We start from the raw sequence: 24,654 nt of genomic DNA on the forward strand, positions 1-24,654 counted from the left end.
AAGTTAGGGGCGTGGCTTAACATGGGGGCATGGTCAGTCACGCCCCCCATTTGTAGCGCCGCTGAAAAAAAAAAGAAGAAAAAAAAAAGTATACTTACTGTACCCCGCTCCTGTTTCCAGACCCTGCAGACCGGCGCCGCTCTTCTCCTCGGATCTATGGGAGAGACGTCAGTCATGACGTCTCTCCCATAGCACAGCATAAGCGCTAGAGGTCAATTATGACCCCTAGCGTCTATGCCACAATGCTGTGCGGTGCGCGATGACGTCATCGCGCACCGCACACCAAAGGTCCTCTCCATGAAGGGAAACTAGACGCTTTGCGTCTGATTCCCTTCAGAGCGGGGGAGGACCAGCGCCACGAAGGGAAACCAGACGCATAGCGTCTGGTTCCCTTCTCACAGCGGGAGGGGGGGCACAGCGGGGGGACACTGCTGGGGCGCACACTGACAGTGGAGGATCTTGCCATGGTGCGGCGCCCTCCGGATGGCGCCGGCGCCCTCCGGAAGGCGGCGTCCCGGGCAAAAGTCCTGCTTGCCCGTGGCAAGATCCGCCACTGGAAGGGGTTTTATTCAAGCCTTTTTTGTGGTCCCGAAACCGGATGGCTCGGTCAGGCCCATTCTGAATCTAAAATCCCTGAACCTATGTCTGAAAAGGTTCAAATTCGAGATGGAATCTCTCCGGCCAGTGATCTCCAGCCGGGAAGGGGAGGTTTTTTATGGTGGTACTAGACATGAAGGATGCATACCTTCATGTCCCCATTTATCCTCCTCATCAGGCGTACCTGAGATTCGCTGTACAGGATTGTTATTCCCACGTCCGTCAAGTTAATGGCGGACATGATGGTACTCCTGCGCAAGCAAAACGTCACATTTATTCCATACTTGGACAATCTCCTGGTAAAGGCGAGTTCAAGGGAAAAATTGTTACAAGGGGTGGACGCCCTGGTGACACCGTGGGTGTTCAGTCGGTCTATGTGATCCCTCCACTTCCTCTCATCTCAAAAATATTGAGAATCATAAGACGAACAAGAGTGCAGACGATACTCATTGTTCCAGATTGGCCTCGAAAGGCCGGGTATGCAGATCTTCAGGGACTGCTCTCAGAAGATCCGTGGCCCCTTCCTCACAGGGAGAACCTGCTACTACAGGGGCCGTACGTGTTCCAAAACTTACAGCGGTTACGTTTGACGGCATGGCGGTTGAACACAAAATCCTAGGTAAAAAAAAAAAGGGTATTCCAGAGGAGGTCATTCCTACTCTTATTAAAGTTAGAAAATATGTTACGGTGAAACACTATCACCGTATCTGGAGAAAATATGTGTCTTGGTGAGAAGCCAAGAATGTTCCTACTGAGGATTTCCAACTAGGACGTTTGCTCCATTTTCTACAGACAGGAGTGGATATGGGCCTAAAGTTAGGCTCAATTATGGTGCAGATTTCTGCCTTATCCATATTTTTTCAGAAGGAATTGGCTTCTCTCACAGAAGTCCAGACTTTGGTAAAAAGAGCGTTACACATCCACCCTCTTTTTGTGCCCCAGTGGCACCATGCGAACTTAACGTGGTGTTAAGATTCCGTAAGTCACACTGGTTTGAACCGCTTCAAACAGTTGAATTGAAGTTTCTCACTTGGAAAGTGGTCATGTTATTGGCCTTGACATCTGCGAGGCGGGTGTCCGAGTTGGCGGCTGTTATGATTCCAGTACTTCTGACCAGAGGAGATCTTATGACAAAGGCCAGAGTACTGGAAGGGAATGCTGGTTACGGGAGCAGGAAAGCCTAGTAACCCCTGGCGCCCTAACTCCGTTGTCTCGCCCGTGTTATCAGAAATCCCCTGCGAGACTATGGTTGCTTTAGCCCATGGCAGCCGCGTTTGAAGGGCGGATTATGTCTGCCCAACTCCGATGCCCCCTCAGGTCTTAATGGGAGACAAAGGGAAATCCGAGACAGGGTGATAACAAGGGGCCCTCTGACTAAACAACCAGGCCAGGGGCTACGAGCTAACTAAACTTAAACCAGAAGTATGTGCGGACAAACCGCCAGGGAAAAGGACAACCAAAATCCACTAATCCGTTACTCCTACCCAGCACCGCTGGATACCAGAGTGGATTTGTGGGAGCGGAATCCTCCGCAAAAGCTCCGAGACTCAATATAACAAATAATAAATAGTAAGCGGTCAAGCCGCAACACACGGCTACGCCGCGACTCACGAACACCACAGGATGTTAAAGGTGCTCGGTCAGGACTCCAGGAACAGATGACAACTTCCGAGTACTGGACCACTGAGGACAGGAACGACCGGATAGAGCAGGACTGGAAACACTCTCTGCAACAGATACAGCAAACAGGAAGCTATTACCGGCGTCTGTGAGAAGTCCTGAGAGTGCCTTTAAATGGAAGCCCTCCAATCAGGTGCCAGACAGGGCTAATTACAAACATGCCGTGCAGCTGCCATACTGCACGGCCAGGAAACAAGTGTGGTAATTAACTTTGGACCCAGCAACGGGGAACGCAGTCCGACAGTGGCGTCCCCGTTGCTAGGGTCTGTGCGGCTCCGTGCGCCCGGCGTCTAGCGTTGCCAGGGAGCCGGCGGCTGTCCGCGTACGGCGTCCCTGGTTGCTAGGCGCCGGGCCGCACTGACGAGCGGACCCTCGGCGCCTAACAGTACCCCCCCCTTGAGGAGGGGTCAAGGAACCCCTAAAGCCAGGTTTCCGAGGAAATTCTCGAAAAAATGCCCTCTTGAGCCTCGGGGCATGGAGATCCTTATCCAGGACCAAGACCTTTCTTCTGGACCATAACCTCTCCAGTGTACCAGAAAATAAAGCCGACCCCGGGACAACTTGAAATCAAGAACCTTCTCCACCAAGAACTCCTGATGACCCTGTACATCTACTGGTGATTTCCCCTGAGAGATCTTTCGAGGAAATCTACTGGAAGAAACGTATGGTTTCAACAAGGAGCAATGGAACGTATTTCCGATCCGGAGAGCTCTTGGTAAACGTAACCGGAAAGCAACTGGATTGATTTTTTTAATAATATGAAATGGTCCAATAAATTTGGGACCCAATCTGGCTGAGGTTTGTCGAATTTTAATGTTGCGAGTCGACAACCATACCCTATCTCCTACCTTAAAAGTGCAAGGCCGCCGGAGCCTGTCAGAAAATTTTTTCTCCCGAAATGCCGCTTTTCTGAGAGCAAGGTGCACTTTTCTCCAAATGAGTCTGAGATGAGAGGTTAAGGTTATCGAGGAGACAGAGGAATGTTGAAAAAAGGAATTAGCTCTGGGGTGAAAACCAAAAACTGTAAAGAATGGAGACACATTGGTGGAGGAATGACAGGAATTGTTGTAAGCAAACTCCGCCAAAGGAAGAAACTCAGACCAATCATTTTGGAGTTTGGCTGAGTACAAACGCAAATACTGTTTTAATGATTGATTAACTCGCTCAGTCTGCCCGTTGGATTGGGGATGGTAGCCAGACGTCAAAGACAATTTCATCTTTAATGAGGCACAAAAAGACTTCCAAAATTGTGCAATGAATTGTGGACCCCGATCAGAAACAATATCAGTAGGTAACCCATGGAGTCTGAAAACATGACGGAGGAACAAAACTGCCAATCCCTGGGCAGATGGCAGTCGGGGAAGAGCAATGAAATGGGCCATCTTGCTAAAACGGTCCACTACTACCCATATGACTCGGCATCCGGCTGACAGAGGGAGGTCTACCACAAAATCCATGGAAATATGAGACCATGGCCTGAGAGGAACATTCAAGGGCATAAGTTGCCCGATAGGCAAGGAACGGGGAACTTTATGCTGTGCACAGACCTGACAAGAAAAAACAAACTCCTTAATGTCTTTAGAAAGACCAGGCCACCATACTGAGCGGGAGACTAATTCCAAAGTCTTAGAGATCCCCGGATGCCCGGCAACTTTGCTATCATGAAACTCAGTCAAAACAGTTGCTCTCAAAAACTCAGGGACATAAAGACGACCAGCAGGAGTATTTCCAGGAGCTTGATGTTGAAGCTGCTTTAACTGGGTAAATAAATCTTGTGTGAGGCCTGCCCGAATGACTGAAGACGGAAGTATGGGAGTAACAGGACTGTTATCATGAACTGGAAGAAAACTGCGTGATAGGGCATCCGCCTTGGTATTCTTGGAACCTGGCCTGAAGGTGATAATGAACTTGAAACGAGTAAAAAATAAAGCCCAACGAGCCTGCCGGGCATTCAGCCGTTTAGCTGATTCGATGTACTGAAGATTTTTGTGATCAGTCAAAACTGAAATGGTATGTGTTGCTCCCTCAAGCCAATGCCTCCACTCCTCGAAAGCCCATTTAATAGCCAGTAATTCCCGGTTACCAACATCGTAGTTGGATTCAGCAGATGAGAATTTCCTGGACATAAAGGCACAAGGATGTAATTCTAGAGAGTCCGGATCCTTCTGAGACAGGATAGCCCCTACTCCAACCTCCGAGGCATCAACCTCAACAATGAAAGGCAATTCTGGGTTGGGATGTCTGAGGACTGGGGCTGAGACGAAGGCTTGTTTCAAGGCCTGAAAAGATAACTCAGCTTCACGAGACCAACTGGTTGGATCCGCTCCCTTCTTAGTAAGTGCCACAATGGGAGCAACCAGGTCGGAAAAAGAATGAATAAATCTTCTATAATAATTCGCAAACCCTAAAAAGCGCTGAATTGCTTTTAAGTTGGTGGGTTGCGCCCAACTAAGGATGGCTTGGAGCTTCTTTGGTTCCATACAGAATCCCCGAGGGGAAATAATGTACCCCAAAAAGGATACCTCCGTGACATGAAATTCACACTTCTCCAGCTTGGCATATAGGTGATTTTCACGTAATTTTTGAAGAACCTGACGCACCTGGGTAACATGTTGTTCAATAGAGTCAGAATAGATCAAGATATCGTCTAAGTAAACGACCACGAATCTTCCAAGAAAATCACGGAGCACGTCGTTAATGAGATCCTGGAAAACTGCAGGAGCGTTAGACAGGCCGAATGGCATAACCAGATACTCGTAGTGACCCGACTGAGTACTGAATGCCGTTTTCCACTCATCTCCTGACTTGATTCGGATGAGGTTATATGCTCCTCTCAGGTCAATCTTAGAAAAAATCACAGCCGAACGTAGCTGATCAAAGAGGACAGAAATCAGCGGCAAAGGGTAAGTATTTTTTACTGAGATCTTATTCAAGGCTCTAAAGTCAATGCAAGGTCTGAGTGATCCATCTTTCTTTTCCACAAAGAAGAAGCCTGCACTTAACGGGGATTTAGATGGCCTGATAAATCCTTTCCCTAGGCTCTCTTTAACATACTCATTCATGGCCACAGTTTCTGGTCCGGACAATGCATATAACCTTCCCTTTGGCAATGTGGCACCAGGAATTAGCTCAATAGCACAATCATAAGGCCGATGGGGAGGCAGAATGTCTGCATTGCCCTTGGAAAATACATCAACAAAATCCTGGTATTCCACAGGAATGGGTTCGGGAATGGCAGCAGCTATTCTGATGGGAAACGTAATACATTCCTTATTACAGATGGTACCCCATTGTGAGATCTCCCCCGACTGCCAATCAATGATGGGATTATGAAAGGCCAGCCAAGGGTGACCCAGAACCACTGGAACTGCAGGGCAATGGGTAAGGAAAAATTCAATCTTTTCGGAATGAAGAGCTCCTACCGAAAGTAGAACAGGGGGTGTACAGAGGGAAATAACCCCATTGGACAAGGGACTCCCATCTAAACCATGCATGGTGATACGCCTACCCAAGGTTAACTGAGGAATACCTAAGGCCTTGGCCCACGTTAAGTCCATAAAGTTCCCTGCAGCTCCACTGTCAACAAAAGCCGACACCGAAGAACAGAGGCTGCCAAAGGAAACTTTAGCTGGGACTAACAGGGAATTATTCGAGGAGATAAGCTGCAGACCAAAGTGAACCCCCTCACAATTCACTTGGTCGAGGCGTTTCCCGACTTGTTCGGACAATTACGGGCAAAATGTCCCTTACCCCCACAGTACAAACAAAGACCAGAATTTTGCCTTCTGGTTCTTTCTTCAGGAGACAGCTTGGAGAGACCCATCTGCATGGGCTCCTCTAAGTCCACAGGAATGGAAAAAACACAAGGAGAAGACCCGACAGGTGCTCCTTTTTCAGCCCTCCGCTCTCTGAGACGACGATCAATCTTAATAGAAAGCTCCATGAGTTTATCGAGAGTCTCAGGAGCGGGATACTGAAGGAGACTGTCTTTTATAGACTCAGATAAGCCGAGGCGAAACTGACTGCGCAGGGCGGGGTCATTCCAGCCACAGTCGTTCGACCAACGGCGAAACTCCGTACAATAAATCTCTGCGGGATTCCTACCCTGTCTGAGAGCACGCAACTGACTCTCGGCGGATGCCTCTCTATCAGGGTCATCATACAAAAGCCCTAAAGACCCCAGAAAGGCGTCTACAGACAATAATGCCGGATCCTCTGTTCTTAAACCAAAAGCCCAGGTCTGGGGATCCCCCTGAAGTAAAGAAATAATAATTCCAACCCGCTGAGATTCCGTACCTGAGGAGATTGGTCTTAAGCGAAAATAAAGTTTACAAGACTCTTTAAAATTAAAAAACTGCTTCCTATCACCAGAAAAACGGTCAGGCAAATGCATTTTCGGTTCAGGGACGACCCTCGGGGAAGTCCGTAAAAGATCTTCCTGCGACTTCACCCGAAGGGAAAGATCCTGAACCATCTGAGTAAGTTCTTGAATCTGGCTAACTAGAAGCTGGCCAGGATTTGGCCCTAAACCAGTGGGATTCATGAGGCCGACAAATCTTCCAAACTGAAATAAGGGAAAAAATCAAACCTTGTTTAATTTTAAGTTTTGGTGTGGCCGGTAATAATGTTATGATTCCAGTACTTCTGACCAGAGGAGATCTTATGACAAAGGCCAGAGTACTGGAAGGGAATGCTGGTTACGGGAGCAGGAAAGCCTAGTAACCCCTGGCGCCCTAACTCCGTTGTCTCGCCCGTGTTATCAGAAATCCCCTGCGAGACTATGGTTGCTTGAGCCCATGGCAGCCGCGTTTGAAGGGCGGATTATGTCTGCCCAACTCCGATGCCCCCTCAGGTCTTAATGGGAGACAAAGGGAAATCCGAGACAGGGTGATAACAAGGGGCCCTCTGACTAAACAACCAGGCCAGGGGCTACGAGCTAACTAAACTTAAACCAGAAGTATGTGCGGACAAACCGCCAGGGAAAAGGACAACCAAAATCCACTAATCCGTTACTCCTACCCAGCACCGCTGGATACCAGAGTGGATTTGTGGGAGCGGAATCCTCCGCAAAAGCTCCGAGACTCAATATAACAAATAATAAATAGTAAGCGGTCAAGCCGCAACACACGGCTACGCCGCGACTCACGAACACCACAGGATGTTAAAGGTGCTCGGTCAGGACTCCAGGAACAGATGACAACTTCCGAGTACTGGACCACTGAGGACAGGAACGACCGGATAGAGCAGGACTGGAAACACTCTCTGCAACAGATACAGCAAACAGGAAGCTATTACCGGCGTCTGTGAGAAGTCCTGAGAGTGCCTTTAAATGGAAGCCCTCCAATCAGGTGCCAGACAGGGCTAATTACAAACATGCCGTGCAGCTGCCATACTGCACGGCCAGGAAACAAGTGTGGTAATTAACTTTGGACCCAGCAACGGGGAACGCGGTCCGACGTGGCGTCCCCGTTGCTAGGGTCTGTGCGGCTCCGTGCGCCCGGCGTCTAGCGTTGCCAGGGAGCCGGCGGCTGTCCGCGTACGGCGTCCCTGGTTGCTAGGCGCCGGGCCGCACTGACGAGCGGACCCTCGGCGCCTAACAGCGGCCTTGTCTTTCAAGAGCCCCTATCTGATTTTCCATGCGGATCGAGCAGAGTTGAGGTCTCGTCCTCCATTTCGGCCAAAAGTGGTTTCGTCATTTCATATGAACCAACCTGTTGTGGTGCCTGTGGCTACGGGATCCTTGGAGAATTCCAAGTCCCTTGAGGTAGTCAGGGCCTTAAAGATTTTATTAGCCAGAACGGCTACGGTTAGGAAAACAGATGCACTGTTTGTCCTGTATACAGCCAACAAGGTTGGCACTCATGCATCTAAGCAGACTATTGCTCGCTGGATCTGTAACACAATTCATCAGGCTCATTCTACGGCTGGTTGGCCATTACCAAATTCAGTAAAGGCCCATTCCACTAGGAAGGTGGGCTCTTCTTGGGCGGATGCCCGAGGCGTCTCGGCATTTCAACCTTGCCGAGCAGCTACTTGGTCGGGGTCAAACACTTTTGCTAAAGTGCTACAAGTTGATACCCTGGCTGATGAGGACCTCGTGTTTGCTCAGTCGGTGCTGCAGAGTCATCCGCACTCTCCCACCCGTTCTGGAGCTTTGGTATAAACCCCATGGTCCTTACGGAGTCCCCAGCATCCTCTAGGACGTAAGAGAAAATAAGATTTTAAACCTACCGGTAAATCTTTTTCTCCTAGTCCGTAGAGGATGCTGGGCGCCCGTCCCAGTGCGGAAACATTCTGCAAGACTTGTATATAGTTATTGCATACGTAAGGGTTAAGTTACAGTTGAGATCGGCCTATGGCTGATGCTGTTTTGTTCATACTGTTAACTGGTTATTGTATACCACGTTGTACGGTGTGTATGGTGTGGGCTGATGTGTATCTCGCCCTTAGATAACAAAATCCTTTTCCTCGTACTGTCAGTCTCCTCTGGGCACAGTCCTAACTGAGGTCTGGAGGAGGGGCATAGAGGGAGGAGCCAGTGCACACCCATTCTAAAGCTTTACAGTGCCCATGTCTCCTGCGGAGCCGTCTATACCCCATGGTCCTTACGGAGTCCCCAGCATCCTCTACGGACTAGGAGAAAAAGATTTACCGGTAGGTTTAAAATCTTATTTTCAGAAGATGTTGGAATAAAAAAAATGAATTTGCTTGAGTGTATCGCTTGGTGCGCAAAAAGATTTTTTTTTTTTTAAAGGCGAATTTTAATCGAATAAAAAGTTATACTTTGTATTCAAAACAAACGGAAAAAAAAGCAGAATTTTTTTGGAACAACGAAACTTTATTTAAACAACACAACCTTATGAAACGAGACACAAAATAGCACGTTTGCTGTAGTAATTCTCTGTTTCGTCTTGTTTCCGTCCTATTCTCTCAGCGAGTTTTATGGGCATAAACATCTCAATCACATCACTCATTAACTGGCCAAGCCGTTTCTTATGTCTTGTTTTATTACGGTGCTTGGCACCAATTATAAAGCACCACGGAGTTCGCTAGCGTCACATTCATAAATGTTTATACTAATAGCATACGTCCTCCTTTATGCAAATACGCGGGGAGAGCAGGAATGTAAGAAGGGTGTAATGTGTAATCTGCTTGTTGCTTGGTACGTGTTCAGTTACTCATTGGAGGCAATCCCACAAGCTATTTCCCTGAGCACCGGGCCTCTAATTCTCCAGCCTCCTAGAAATCACCGTCATAAAGAGAGGACATAAACTTGTCACGTCTTGGTGGGCCGTGGAGAACTACAATCCCCACCATGTAACACGTCCTCAATTGTAGCATCTGGTATTCACTACAAAGCCTTGTGTCTTATAAACAACAAGGCACAGTTTACGATACATTGTAGAGGATAGGAAGCCTCATGCCTCAGTGATGTCGTTGGTTCTTACTGGTGAATAGATTAGCAGCCTCATGCCTCAGTGATGTTACTAGTTCCCAGTGAATAGATAGGTAACCTCATGCCTCAGTGAGGTCACTGATTCCTGTGAAAATATAGGGATTCTGATAGTTCAGTGATGTCACTGATTCTAGTGACTACATAAGGTGCCTCATGCCTCGGTGATGTCACTGTTTTTTTAGTCTATAGATAGGGTGCCTCATGCCTTAATGATATCAGTGGTTCCTAAAGAATAGATTGGGTGCCTCGATGATGTCACTGATTCCTAGTGAAGAAATAGCATTCTCATACCTAAGTGATGTCACTGATTCTAGTGAATAGATAAGATGCCTCAGCGATATCACTGTTCCTAATGAATAGATTAGAGGCCTCATTGGCCTTCTTCCTTGAGATTGCATAAGCTGCCTCATGTTTAATTGATGTGACTGGTTAATAGTAAATAGATAGGGTGCCTCCTCATGCCTGTGATAGCATTGTTTCCTAATGCACCTTATCACTGGTTCCTAATGAATAAGTAGGCAGACTCCTGCCTCAGTGATGTTATTAGTTCCTAGAGAATAGATAGGGTGCCTTCTGGGCCGGTTTAGGGGCTTTTTGCGGCAATAGGGGGCGTGGCTTCATACAGGGGGCGTGGTCAGTTACGCCCCCTGTACAGTAGTAGCGCCGCCGAAATGATGCACCGCACAGCAAAGGTCCTCTCCACGTAGGAAAACTAGACGCTACCTGTCTAGTTCCCTTCGTGGAGAGGACCTTTGCTGTGCGGTGCGCGATGACGTCAACGCGCACCGCACATCATTACAGTAAAGGTCCTCTCCACGCAGCGGCAGCGGGACAGAGCGGGCAGCGGGGGGCACAGCAGCAGCGGATCTTGCCATGGTGCGGCGCCCTCCGGATGGCGCCGGCCCCTCCGGAAGGCGGCGCCCCGGGCAAAAGTCCTGCTTGCCCGTGGCAAGATCCGCTGCTGGGTGCCTTATGCCTTGGTGATATCACTGGCTCCTAATGAATAGATAGGAAGACTCATGCTTCAGGTATCACTTTCCTAGTGAATAAATTAGCAACCTCATGCCTTAGTGATGTCACTTGTTCCTGGTGAATAGAAAGGAAGCCTCATGCCTCAGTGATGCGGCGCCAATGGTTCCTAGTAAATAGATAGAAAGCCTCATGCCTCAGTAATTTCATTGGCTCTCAGTGAATCGAATAGCAGCCTCATGCCCATACCTCCCAACTTCTGTTCCACCGTAGGAGGGACACTAATGCGCGCCGGTGGTGCGTGCTCGTATTTGGGGGCATGGCCTTGTGATAAGGGGGTGTGGCCTCTGGACCAGCGCCACGATCGCAAACCACGCCCCCCATTTTTGCCACTATGGGGGCATGGACAGCGCTCAGTGAGCTGCTGGGCATGCCCCCTGTCCCTCTCTGTCGGGGAATAGACGCTGTGCGCATGCGCACAACATCTATACACCGCTGCTCTGATCAGAGCAGTGAGTGACAGGGGGGGATCTCCCAACTGCCCCCCCACCCGCGGGACGCTGCAACTCGCGGGTGGAACAGCGGGACAGACCGTGAAAACCGGGACAGTTGGGAGGTATGCCTCAGTAACATCGCCTATTCCTGGTGAATAGATAAGAAGCCTCATGCCTTAATGATTTCACTGGCAAATAGTGAATAGAATAACCTCCTCATGCCTCAGTGATGTCACTAATTCCTAGTAAATAGTTTGAAAGCCTCATGCCTCAGTAATGTCACTGTCTTTTAGTGTATAGAATAGCAGCCATATGCCTCAGTGATGTCACTAGTTCCTAATGAATAGATAGGAAGCCTCATGCCTCAGTGATGTCACCGGTTCCTGATGAATAGATATTAATATAGGGATTCTAATAGTTCAGTGATGTCACTGATTCTACTGAATACATAAGGTGCCTCATGCCTCGGTGATGTTACTGTTTGCTAGTTTATAAATAGGGTGCCTCATGCCTCAGTGATGTCAACGGTTCCTAATGAATAGGTATGAAGCCTCATGCCTCAGTGATGTTACTGTTTCCTAGTAAATAGATAGAAAACCTCATGCCTCAGTGATGACACTGGTTCTTATTGAATAAATATGGGATTCATTGTTAAAGATCAGTGACAGATGAGATGCAGCTGTGTGTGTAACGGCTGTCTGTGCTGTGCATAGGCGAGGTGTCACCCATAGTAATATACAGGGTGGGTATGGTTATACTGATTATAGGAAGCAGATAGTGGTGTAATCACTGTACTAATAGATCTATATAGATGCACGGAATAGATTTATACAGCAGGAAAAATGGGGGATATGGCAGGTAAGACATGTACAGTCTGGCTGCCTCTTTAGGAATAATATTAATAATAAGAGTAATACCTTATGTGCAGGTCCGTGCGCTGCAGCCTGTGTCTTCCTGCTTCCTGCACTATTGCTGGGTGTGGGCCCTGCATCTCTGACCGCCCAGGTGTGGGGACTCGCCTGACTACCTGCGGAGGAGGGAGGGCCACAGGTGACAACCAGGAAGTGACTGTCACTGCTGCCATTTGCATAGAGCTCAATGCAGCTCTACCCTGCTGCCGGAGCACTGCAGGTACCAAGGGATTAACCCCTCGCGTGTCGCCAGCTCCACGTAACATGTAAGACATGCTATATAAATAGGCTTGCCTTTTATCCGGGACACCTTCTGTATGGTTTGCACAGGTTCTGTGGCTGATTCAAACCAGGAGAAATGCAGGCTTGAATTTATCCAGCCACGGAACCTGTGTAATTCATACAGTAGATAACCCAGATTAAAGGGATATTATGGCACGCCTTTATATAAAGGTGTTCATAGACAGGTCATTACGCCTATGGTTGCCATCTATTCTGGATCCCTTTACGTTTCTGTGCTAGTAACCCCGTTCTGCAGGTGCATCCTGTACCAGGTGATGCTCTTGGGACAAACACCTGTATGCATCCCTGTCTCCTCTATCCCAGTGTTGTATATGGGTCAGTGTGGGCAGACACAAAGCCACGCACATGCCCGGCTGATAATGGTGAAGCAAGCATAGGAACAGCGAGGCAGAGCATGTAATGCACAGACACAGGCGACGGATGTAATGAGCGCCAGATCATCTTCTTACTGAGAATTAATGATTATGGATTTATTTATAAAGTCACTACCCACAGTCTCTGGATAAACCTGGTGTCTGTCCACGGTGTCTCTGAACTTCACATCCAACCATGAATTACAGTCACTTCCATTTCACAGTCTTCCTTTATCATCACACCTTTCCCTAGATCTAGGGGCCCATTTATCAACGAGTGATAAAACTCATTGTGGATGATAAAAGGCACTCCAGCCAATCAGCTCCCAACTGTAAATTTTTATACACACGACAGGAGCTGATTGGCTGAAGCACCAGTGAGAATACGCAACAAGTTTTATCATTTACAATGCGTTTTATCTCTCATTGATAAATGAGCCCTATGCTCATTTGTCACAAGAGCTGACACTCACTTGCTATGTTTTTTAACTACGATTTTCTGTGCTTCTCTCATCCTCCTCTGCAGCTTGTGGACAACTGGTTTGTTTTCTACTGACCCCATTGGCAATGGCGTCACATTGATAATGCCTCCTAGACAGATTGGATTCTCCCTAGGCACGTGGTACATTGGTTCACCTTTGTATGTTCCCATGGTTCTAGAGCAGGTCACCTTCCCATATCCTGCCCATTTCCCTAGTGAATCGTGGCATTGTACAATGAGGGAGAGGCCATGATGACACGAGTTGTGTCGCTGCACAAGTTAAGCTTGCCACTTGGATCTCTCTCTCAGGGGCAGATGTACTAAGCCATGGAGAGATAAAGCAGAGAGAGGTAAAGTACCAGCCAATCAGCTCCTAACTTCCATGTTACAGGCTGCTAGGAGTTGGTTAGTTGGTACTTTATCTCTCTCTCCACTTTATCTCTCTCCAAGGATGCGTACATCTGCCCCTGAGTACCTAAAGTAAGCTCTAAACCCTGCATCCGTTGTTCCTAATTGTCTCCCGCTGAGCTCTTGGCTATGCCTGTGCTTTGCCTGGGTACATATCTGCAGTAGGATGATGCCTGTGCATTGCCTGGGTACATATCTGCAGTAGGACGATGCCTGTGCTTTGCCTGGGTACATATCTGCAGTAGGATGATGCCTCTGCTGTGCCTGGGTACATATCTGCAGTAAGGTGATGCCTGTGCTTTGCCTGGGTACATATCTGCAGTAAGGTGATGCCTGTGCTTTGCCTGGGTATATATCTGCAGTAGGATGATGCCTGTGCTTTGCCTGGGTACATATCTGCAGTAAGGTGATGCCTGTGCTTTGCCTGGGTACATATCTGCAGTAAGGTGATGCCTGTGCTTTGCCTGGGTACATATCTGCAGTAGGATGATGCCTGTGCTTTGCCTGGGTACATATCTGCAGTAGGATGATGCCTGTGCTGTGCCTGGGTACATATCTGCAGTAAGGTGATGCCTGTGCTTTGCCTGGGTACATATCTGCAGTAGGATGATGCCTGTGCTGTGCCTGGGTACGTATCTGCAGTAGGATGATGCCTGTGCTTTGCCTGGGTACATATCTGCAGTAGGATGATGCCTGTGCTTTGCCTGGGTACATATCTGCAGTAGGATGATGCCTGTGCTTTGCCTGGGTACATATCTGCAGTAGGATGATGCCTGTGCTTTGCCTGGGTACATATCTGCAGTAGGATGATGCCTGTGCTTTGCCTGGGTACATATCTGCAGTAAGGTGATGCCTGTGCTGTGCCTGGGTACATATCTGCAGTAGGACGATGCCTGTGCTGTGCCTGGGTACATATCTGCAGTAGGACGATGCCTGTGCTTTGCCTGGGTACATATCTGCAGTAGGATGATGCCTGTGCTTTGCCTGGGTACGTATCTGCAGTAGGACGATGCCTGTGCCTTGCCTGGGTACATATCTGCAGTAGGACGATGCCTGTGCTTTGCCTGGATACGTATCTGCAGTAAGATGATGCCTGTGCTTTGCCTGGGTACGTATCTGCAGTAGGATGATGCCTGTGCTGTGCCTGGGTACATAGCTGTAGTAGGATGATGCCTGTGCTTTGCCTGGGTACATATCTGCAGTAGGATGATGCCTGTGCTTTGCCTGGGTACATATCTGCAGTAGGACGATGCCTGTGCTTTGCCTGGATACGTATCTGCAGTAAGATGATGCCTGTGCTTTGCCTGGGTACGTATCTGCAGTAGGATGATGCCTGTGCTGTGCCTGGGTACATATCTGCAGTAGGACGATGCCTGTGCTTTGCCTGGATACGTATCTGCAGTAGGATGATGCCTGTGCTGTGCCTGGGTACATAGCTGTAGTAGGATGATGCCTGTGCTTTGCCTGGGTACATATCTGCAGTAGGATGATGCCTGTGCTTTGCCTGGGTACATATCTGCAGTAGGATGATGCCTGTGCTTTGTCTGGGTACATATCTGTAGTAGGATGATGCCTGTGCTTTGCCTGGGTACATATCTGCAGTAAGGTGATGCCTGTGTGAGAGGTGCGGCTGCGTGTGGTGGTGCCGCACATCTCTACACCTGTGCTGTGCCTGGGTACATATCTGCAGTAAGATGATGCCTGTGCTTTGCCTGGGTACATATCTGCAGTAAGGTGATGCCTGTGCTGTGCCTGGGTACATATCTGCAGTAAGATGATGCCTGTGCTTTGCCTGGGTACGTATCTGCAGTAGGATGATACCTGTGCTTTGCCTGGGTACATATCTGCAGTAGGATGATGCCTGTGCTTTGCCTGGGTACGTATCTGCAGTAGGATGATGCCTGTGCTTTGCCTGGGTACATATCTGCAGTAGGACGATGCCTGTGCTTTGCCTGGGTTCATATCTGCAGTAGGATGATGCCTGTGCTTTGCCTGGGTACGTATCTGCAGTAGGATGATGCCTGTGCTGTGCCTGGGTACATATCTGCAGTAGGATGATGCCTGTGCTTTGCCTGGGTACATATCTGCAGTAGGATGATGCCTGTGCTGTGCCTGGGTACATATCTGCAGTAGGATGATGCCTGTGCTTTGCCTGGGTACATATCTGCAGTAGGATGATGCCTGTGCTTTGCCTGGGTACATATCTGCAGTAGGATGATGCCTGTGCTTTGCCTGGGTACATATCTGCAGTAAGGTGATGCCTGTGCTGTGCCTGGGTACATATCTGCAGTAGGACGATGCCTGTGCTGTGCCTGGGTACATATCTGCAGTAGGACGATGCCTGTGCTTTGCCTGGGTACATATCTGCAGTAGGATGATGCCTGTGCTTTGCCTGGGTACATATCTGCAGTAGGACGATGCCTGTGCTTTGCCTGGGTACGTATCTGCAGTAGGATGATGCCTGTGCTGTGCCTGGGTACCTATCTGCAGTAGGACGATGCCTGTGCTTTGCCTGGATACGTATCTGCAGTAGGATGATGCCTGTGCTGTGCCTGGGTACATATCTGTAGTAGGATGATGCCTGTGCTTTGCCTGGGTACATATCTGCAGTAGGATGATGCCTGTGCTTTGCCCGGGTACATATCTGCAGTAGGATGATGCCTGTGCTTTGCCCGGGTACATATCTGCAGTAGGACGATGCCTGTGCTTTGTCTGGGTACATATCTGTAGTAGGATGATGCCTGTGCTTTGCCTGGGTACATATCTGCAGTAGGATGATGCCTGTGCTGTGCCTGGGTACATATCTATAGTAGGATGATGCCTGTGCTTTGCCTGGGTACATATCTGCAGTAAGGTGATGCCTGTGTGAGAGGTGCGGCTGCGTGTGGTTGTGCCGCACATCTCTACACCTGTGCTGTGCCTGGGTACATATCTGCAGTAGGACGATGCCTGTGCTTTGCCTGGGTACATATCTGCAGTAGGATGATGCCTGTGCTGTGCCTCGGTACATATCTGCAGTAGGATGATGCCTGTGCTGTGCCTGGGTACATATCTGCAGTAGGACGATGCCTGTGCTTTGCCTGGGTACATATCTGCAGTAGGATGATGCCTGTGCTTTGCCTGGGTACGTATCTGCAGTAGGACGATGCCTGTGCCTTGCCTGGGTACATATCTGCAGTAGGACGATGCCTGTGCTTTGCCTGGATACGTATCTGCAGTAAGATGATGCCTGTGCTTTGCCTGGGTACGTATCTGCAGTAGGATGATGCCTGTGCTGTGCCTGGGTACATAGCTGTAGTAGGATGATGCCTGTGCTTTGCCTGGGTACATATCTGCAGTAGGATGATGCCTGTGCTTTGCCTGGGTACATATCTGCAGTAGGACGATGCCTGTGCTTTGCCTGGATACGTATCTGCAGTAAGATGATGCCTGTGCTTTGCCTGGGTACGTATCTGCAGTAGGATGATGCCTGTGCTGTGCCTGGGTACATATCTGCAGTAGGACGATGCCTGTGCTTTGCCTGGATACGTATCTGCAGTAGGATGATGCCTGTGCTGTGCCTGGGTACATAGCTGTAGTAGGATGATGCCTGTGCTTTGCCTGGGTACATATCTGCAGTAGGATGATGCCTGTGCTTTGCCTGGGTACATATCTGCAGTAGGATGATGCCTGTGCTTTGTCTGGGTACATATCTGTAGTAGGATGATGCCTGTGCTTTGCCTGGGTACATATCTGCAGTAAGGTGATGCCTGTGTGAGAGGTGCGGCTGCGTGTGGTGGTGCCGCACATCTCTACACCTGTGCTGTGCCTGGGTACATATCTGCAGTAAGATGATGCCTGTGCTTTGCCTGGGTACATATCTGCAGTAAGGTGATGCCTGTGCTGTGCCTGGGTACATATCTGCAGTAAGATGATGCCTGTGCTTTGCCTGGGTACGTATCTGCAGTAGGATGATACCTGTGCTTTGCCTGGGTACATATCTGCAGTAGGATGATGCCTGTGCTTTGCCTGGGTACGTATCTGCAGTAGGATGATGCCTGTGCTTTGCCTGGGTACATATCTGCAGTAGGACGATGCCTGTGCTTTGCCTGGGTTCATATCTGCAGTAGGATGATGCCTGTGCTTTGCCTGGGTACGTATCTGCAGTAGGATGATGCCTGTGCTGTGCCTGGGTACATATCTGCAGTAGGATGATGCCTGTGCTTTGCCTGGGTACATATCTGCAGTAGGATGATGCCTGTGCTGTGCCTGGGTACATATCTGCAGTAGGATGATGCCTGTGCTTTGCCTGGGTACATATCTGCAGTAGGATGATGCCTGTGCTTTGCCTGGGTACATATCTGCAGTAGGATGATGCCTGTGCTTTGCCTGGGTACATATCTGCAGTAAGGTGATGCCTGTGCTGTGCCTGGGTACATATCTGCAGTAGGACGATGCCTGTGCTGTGCCTGGGTACATATCTGCAGTAGGACGATGCCTGTGCTTTGCCTGGGTACATATCTGCAGTAGGATGATGCCTGTGCTTTGCCTGGGTACATATCTGCAGTAGGACGATGCCTGTGCTTTGCCTGGGTACGTATCTGCAGTAGGATGATGCCTGTGCTGTGCCTGGGTACCTATCTGCAGTAGGACGATGCCTGTGCTTTGCCTGGATACGTATCTGCAGTAGGATGATGCCTGTGCTGTGCCTGGGTACATATCTGTAGTAGGATGATGCCTGTGCTTTGCCTGGGTACATATCTGCAGTAGGATGATGCCTGTGCTTTGCCCGGGTACATATCTGCAGTAGGATGATGCCTGTGCTTTGCCCGGGTACATATCTGCAGTAGGACGATGCCTGTGCTTTGTCTGGGTACATATCTGTAGTAGGATGATGCCTGTGCTTTGCCTGGGTACATATCTGCAGTAGGATGATGCCTGTGCTGTGCCTGGGTACATATCTATAGTAGGATGATGCCTGTGCTTTGCCTGGGTACATATCTGCAGTAAGGTGATGCCTGTGTGAGAGGTGCGGCTGCGTGTGGTTGTGCCGCACATCTCTACACCTGTGCTGTGCCTGGGTACATATCTGCAGTAGGACGATGCCTGTGCTTTGCCTGGGTACATATCTGCAGTAAGGTGATGCCTGTGCTGTGCCTGGGTACATATCTGCAGTAAGATGATGCCTGTGCTTTGCCTGGGTACATATCTGCAGTAGGACGATGCCTGTGCTTTGCCTGGGTTCGTATCTGCAGTAGGATGATGCCTGTGCTTTGCCTGGGTACGTATCTGCAGTAGGATGATGCCTGTGCTGTGCCTGGGTACATATCTGCAGTAGGATGATGCCTGTGCTTTGCCTGGGTACATATCTGCAGTAGGATGATGCCTGTGCTGTGCCTGGGTACATATCTGCAGTAGGATGATGCCTGTGCTGTGCCTGGGTACATATCTGCAGTAGGATGATGCCTGTGCTGTGCCTGGGTACATATCTGCAGTAGGATGATGCCTGTGCTTTGCCTGGGTACATATCTGCAGTAGGATGATGCCTGTGCTGTGCCTGGGTACATATCTGCAGTAGGACGATGCCTGTGCTTTGGCCGGGTACATATCTGCAGTAGGATGATGCCTGTGCTGTGTCTGGGTACATATCTGCAGTAAGATGATGCCTGTGCTTTGCCTGGGTACGTATTTGCAGTAGGATGATGCCTGTGCTGTGCCTGGGTACATATCTGCAGTAAGATGATGCCTGTGCTTTGCCTGGGTACATATCTGCAGTAGGATGATGCCTGTGCTGTTCCTGGGTACATATCTGCAGTAAGATGATGCCTGTGCTTTGCCTGGGTACATATCTGCAGTAGGATGATGCCTGTGCTGTGCCTTGGTACATATCTGCAGTAAGGTGATGCCTGTGCTTTGCCTGGGTACATATCTGCAGTAGGATGATGTCTGTGCCTTGCCTCGGTACATATCTGCAGTAAGGTGATGCCTGTGCTTTGCCTGGGTACATATCTGCAGTAGGACGATGCCTGTGCTTTGCCCGGGTACATATCTGCAGCAGGATGATGTCTGTGCTGTGCCTGGGTACATATCTGCAGTAGGAAGATGCCTGTGCTTTTCCTGGGTACATATCTGCAGTAGGATGATGTCTGTGCCTTGCCTGGGTACATATCTGCAGTAAGGTGATGCCTGTGCTTTGCCTGGGTACATATCTGCAGTAGGACGATGCCTGTGCCTTGCCTGGGTACATATCTGCAGTAAGGTGATGCCTGTGCTTTGCCTGGGTACATATCTGCAGTAAGGTGATGCCTGTGCTTTGCCTGGGTACATATCTGCAGTAAGGTGATGCCTGTGCTTTGCCCGGGTACATATCTGCAGTAAGGTGATGCCTGTGCTTTGCCCGGGTACATATCTGCAGTAGGATGATGCCTGTGCTTTGCCTGGGTACATATCTGCAGTAGGATGATGCCTGTGCTTTGCCTGGGTACATATCTGCAGTAGGACGATGCCTGTGCTTTGCCTGGGTACATATCTGCAGTAGGATGATGCCTGTGCTGTGCCTGGGTACATATCTGCAGTAAGGTGATGCCTGTGCTTTGCCTGGGTACATATCTGCAGTAGGATGATGCCTGTGCTTTGCCTGGGTACATATCTGCAGTCGGATGATGCCTGTGCTTTGCCTGGGTACATATCTGCAGTAGGACGATGCCTGTGCTTTGCCTGGGTACATATCTGCAGTAAGGTGATGCCTGTGCTTTGCCTGGGTACATATCTGCAGTAGGATGATGCCTGTGCTTTGCCTGGGTACATATCTGCAGTAAGGTGATGCCTGTGCTTTGCCTGGGTACATATCTGCAGTAGGATGATGCCTGTGCTTTGCCTGGGTACATATCTGCAGTAAGGTGATGCCTGTGCTTTGCCTGGGTACATATCTGCAGTAGGATGATGCCTGTGCTGTGCCTGGGTACGTATCTGCAGTAGGATGATGCCTGTGCTTTGCCCGGGTACATATCTGCAGTAGGATGATGCCTGTGCTTTGCCTGGGTACATATCTGCAGTAGGACGATGCCTGTGCTTTGCCTGGGTTCGTATCTGCAGTAGGATGATGCCTGTGCTTTGCCTGGGTACGTATCTGCAGTAGGATGATGCCTGTGCTGTGCCTGGGTACATATCTGCAGTAGGATGATGCCTGTGCTTTGCCTGGGTACATATCTGCAGTAGGATGATGCCTGTGCTGTGCCTCGGTACATATCTGCAGTAGGATGATGCCTGTGCTGTGCCTGGGTACATATCTGCAGTAGGATGATGCCTGTGCTTTGCCTGGGTACGTATTTGCAGTAGGATGATGCCTGTGCTGTGCCTGGGTACATATCTGCAGTAAGATGATGCCTGTGCTTTGCCTGGGTACATATCTGCAGTAGGATGATGCCTGTGCTGTTCCTGGGTACATATCTGCAGTAAGATGATGCCTGTGCTTTGCCTGGGTACATATCTGCAGTAAGGTGATGCCTGTGCTTTGCCTGGGTACATATCTGCAGTAAGGTGATGCCTGTGCTTTGCCCGGGTACATATCTGCAGTAAGGTAATGCCTGTGCTTTGCCCGGGTACATATCTGCAGTAGGATGATGCCTGTGCTTTGCCTGGGTACATATCTGCGGTAGGATGATGCCTGTGCTTTGCCTGGGTACATATCTGCAGTAGGACGATGCCTGTGCTTTGCCTGGGTACATATCTGCAGTAGGATGATGACTGTGCTGTGCCTGGGTACATATCTGCAGTAAGGTGATGCCTGTGCTTTGCCTGGGTACATATCTGCAGTAGGATGATGCCTGTGCTTTGCCTGGGTACATATCTGCAGTAGGATGATGCCTGTGCTTTGCCTGGGTACATATCTGCAGTAGGACGATGCCTGTGCTTTGCCTGGGTACATATCTGCAGTAAGGTGATGCCTGTGCTTTGCCTGGGTACATATCTGCAGTAGGATGATGCCTGTGCTTTGCCTGGGTACATATCTGCAGTAAGGTGATGCCTGTGCTTTGCCTGGGTACATATCTGCAGTAGGATGATGCCTGTGCTTTGCCTGGGTACATATCTGCAGTAAGTTGATGCCTGTGCTTTGCCTGGGTACATATCTGCAGTAGGATGATGCCTGTGCTGTGCCTGGGTACGTATCTGCAGTAGGATGATGCCTGTGCTTTGCCCGGGTACATATCTGCATTAGGATGATGCCTGTGCTTTGCCTGGGTACATATCTGCAGTAGGATGATGCCTGTGCTTTGCCTGGGTACATATCTGCAGTAGGACGATGCCTGTGCTTTGCCTGGGTACATATCTGCAGTAGGATGATGCCTGTGCTGTGCCTGGGTACATATCTGCAGTAAGGTGATGCCTGTGCTTTGCCTGGGTACATATCTGCAGTAAGGTGATGCCTGTGCTTTGCCTGGGTACATATCTGCAGTAGGATGATGCCTGTGCTTTGCCTGGGTACGTATCTGCAGTAAGGTGATGCCTGTGCTTTGCCTGGGTACATATCTGCAGTTGGATGATGTCTGTGCTGTGCCTGGGTACATATCTGCAGTAGGATGATGCCTGTGCTTTGCCTGGGTACATATCTGCAGTAAGGTGATGCCTGTGCTTTGCCTGGGTACATATCTGCAGTAGGACGATGCCTGTGCTTTGCCTGGGTACATATCTGCAGTAAGGTGATGCCTGTGCTTTGCCTGGGTACATATCTGCAGTAGGATGATGCCTGTGCTTTGCCTGGGTACGTATCTGCAGTAAGGTGATGCCTGTGCTTTGCCTGGGTACATATCTGCAGTTGGATGATGTCTGTGCTGTGCCTGGGTACATATCTGCAGTAGGATGATGCCTGTGCTGTGCCTGGGTACATATCTGCAGTAAGGTGATGCCTGTGCTTTGCCTGGGTACATATCTGCAGTAGGATGATGCCTGTGCTTTGCCTGGGTACATATCTGCAGTAGGATGATGCCTGTGCTTTGCCTGGGTACATATCTGCAGTAGGATGATGCCTGTGCTTTGCCCGGGTACATATCTGCAGTAAGATGATGCCTGTGCTTTGCCTGGGTACATATCTGCAGTAAGATGATGCCTGTGCTGTGCCTGGGTACATATCTGCAGTAGGATGATGCCTGTGCTGTGCCTGGGTACATATCTGCAGTAGGACGATGCCTGTGCTTTGGCCGGGTACATATCTGCAGTAGGATGATGCCTGTGCTGTGCCTGGGTACATATCTGCAGTAAGATGATGCCTGTGCTTTGCCTGGGTACGTATTTGCAGTAGGATGATGCCTGTGCTTTGCCTGGGTACATATCTGCAGTAGGATGATGCCTGTGCTGTTCCTGGGTACATATCTGCAGTACGATGATGCCTGTGCTTTGCCTGGGTACATATCTGCAGTAGGATGATGCCTGTGCTGTGCCTGGGTACATATCTGCAGTAAGGTGATGCCTGTGCTTTGCCTGGGTACATATCTGCAGTAGGATGATGTCTGTGCCTTGCCTCGGTACATATCTGCAGTAAGGTGATGCCTGTGCTTTGCCTGGGTACATATCTGCAGTAGGATGATGCCTGTGCTTTGCCTGGGTACATATCTGCAGTAGGACGATGCCTGTGCTTTGCCTGGGTACATATCTGCAGTAGGACGATGCCTGTGCTTTGACTGGGTACATATCTGCAGTAGGATGATGCCTGTGCTTTGCCTGGGTACATATCTGCAGTAGGATGATGCATGTGCTGTGCCTGGGTACATATCTGCAGTAGGATGATGCCTGTGCTTTGCCTGGGTATATATCTGCAGTAGGACGATGCCTGTGCTTTGCCTGGGTACATATCTGCAGTAGGATGATGCCTGTGCTTTGCCTGGGTACATATCTGCAGTAGGACGATGCCTGTGCTTTGCCTGGGTACATATCTGCAGTAAGGTGATGCTTGTGCTTTGCCTGGGTACATATCTGCAGTAGGACGATGCCTGTGCTTTGCCTGGGTACATATCTGCAGTAGGAAGATGCCTGTGCTTTGCCTGGGTACATATCTGCAGTAGGACGATGCCTGTGCTTTGCCTGGGTACATATCTGCAGTAGGATGATGCCTGTGCTTTGCCTGGGTACATATCTGCAGTAGGATGATGCCTGTGCTGTGCCTGGGTACATATCTGCAGTAAGGTGATGCCTGTGCTTTGCCTGGGTACATATCTGCAGTAGGATGATGTCTGTGCCTTGCCTCGGTACATATCTGCAGTAAGGTGATGCCTGTGCTTTGCCTGGGTACATATCTGCAGTAGGATGATGCCTGTGCTTTGCCTGGGTACATATCTGCAGTAGGACGATGCCTGTGCTTTGCCTGGGTACATATCTGCAGTAGGACGATGCCTGTGCTTTGACTGGGTACATATCTGCAGTAGGATGATGCCTGTGCTTTGCCTGGGTACATATCTGCAGTAGGATGATGCATGTGCTGTGCCTGGGTACATATCTGCAGTAGGATGATGCCTGTGCTTTGCCTGGGTATATATCTGCAGTAGGACGATGCCTGTGCTTTGCCTGGGTACATATCTGCAGTAGGATGATGCCTGTGCTTTGCCTGGGTACATATCTGCAGTAGGACGATGCCTGTGCTTTGCCTGGGTACATATCTGCAGTAAGGTGATGCTTGTGCTTTGCCTGGGTACATATCTGCAGTAGGACGATGCCTGTGCTTTGCCTGGGTACATATCTGCAGTAGGAAGATGCCTGTGCTTTGCCTGGGTACATATCTGCAGTAGGACGATGCCTGTGCTGTGCCTGGGTACATATCTGCAGTAGGATGATGCCTGTGCTTTGCCTGGGCACATATCTGCAGTAGGACGATGCCTGTGCTTTGCCTGGGTGCATATCTGCAGTAGGATGATGCCTGTGCTTTGCCTGGGTACATATCTGCAGTAAGATGATGCCTGTGCTTTGCCTGGGTACATATCTGCAGTAGGATGATGCCTGTGCTTTGCCTGGGTACATATCTGCAGTAGGATGA

At 49.5% G+C, this 24,654-nt stretch overlaps 1 protein-coding gene across 1 annotated transcript in view; it reads right to left on the reverse strand.

Annotated features, from left to right (window-relative positions):
• The window catches only part of SMIM22 (small integral membrane protein 22), a 55,436-nt gene extending 43,218 nt beyond the window's left edge, over positions 1-12,218 (reverse strand). The window contains exon 1 of the mRNA XM_063932449.1: positions 12,114-12,218. The gene's annotated coding sequence lies outside the window, so the exon portion shown is untranslated. The remainder of the gene's footprint in view (positions 1-12,113) is intronic.
• Between the last annotated feature and the right edge of the window lie 12,436 nt (positions 12,219-24,654).

The sequence above is a fragment of the Pseudophryne corroboree genome, chromosome 7 (assembly GCF_028390025.1).
Source record: "Pseudophryne corroboree isolate aPseCor3 chromosome 7, aPseCor3.hap2, whole genome shotgun sequence".
Lineage (NCBI taxonomy): Eukaryota > Metazoa > Chordata > Amphibia > Anura > Myobatrachidae > Pseudophryne > Pseudophryne corroboree.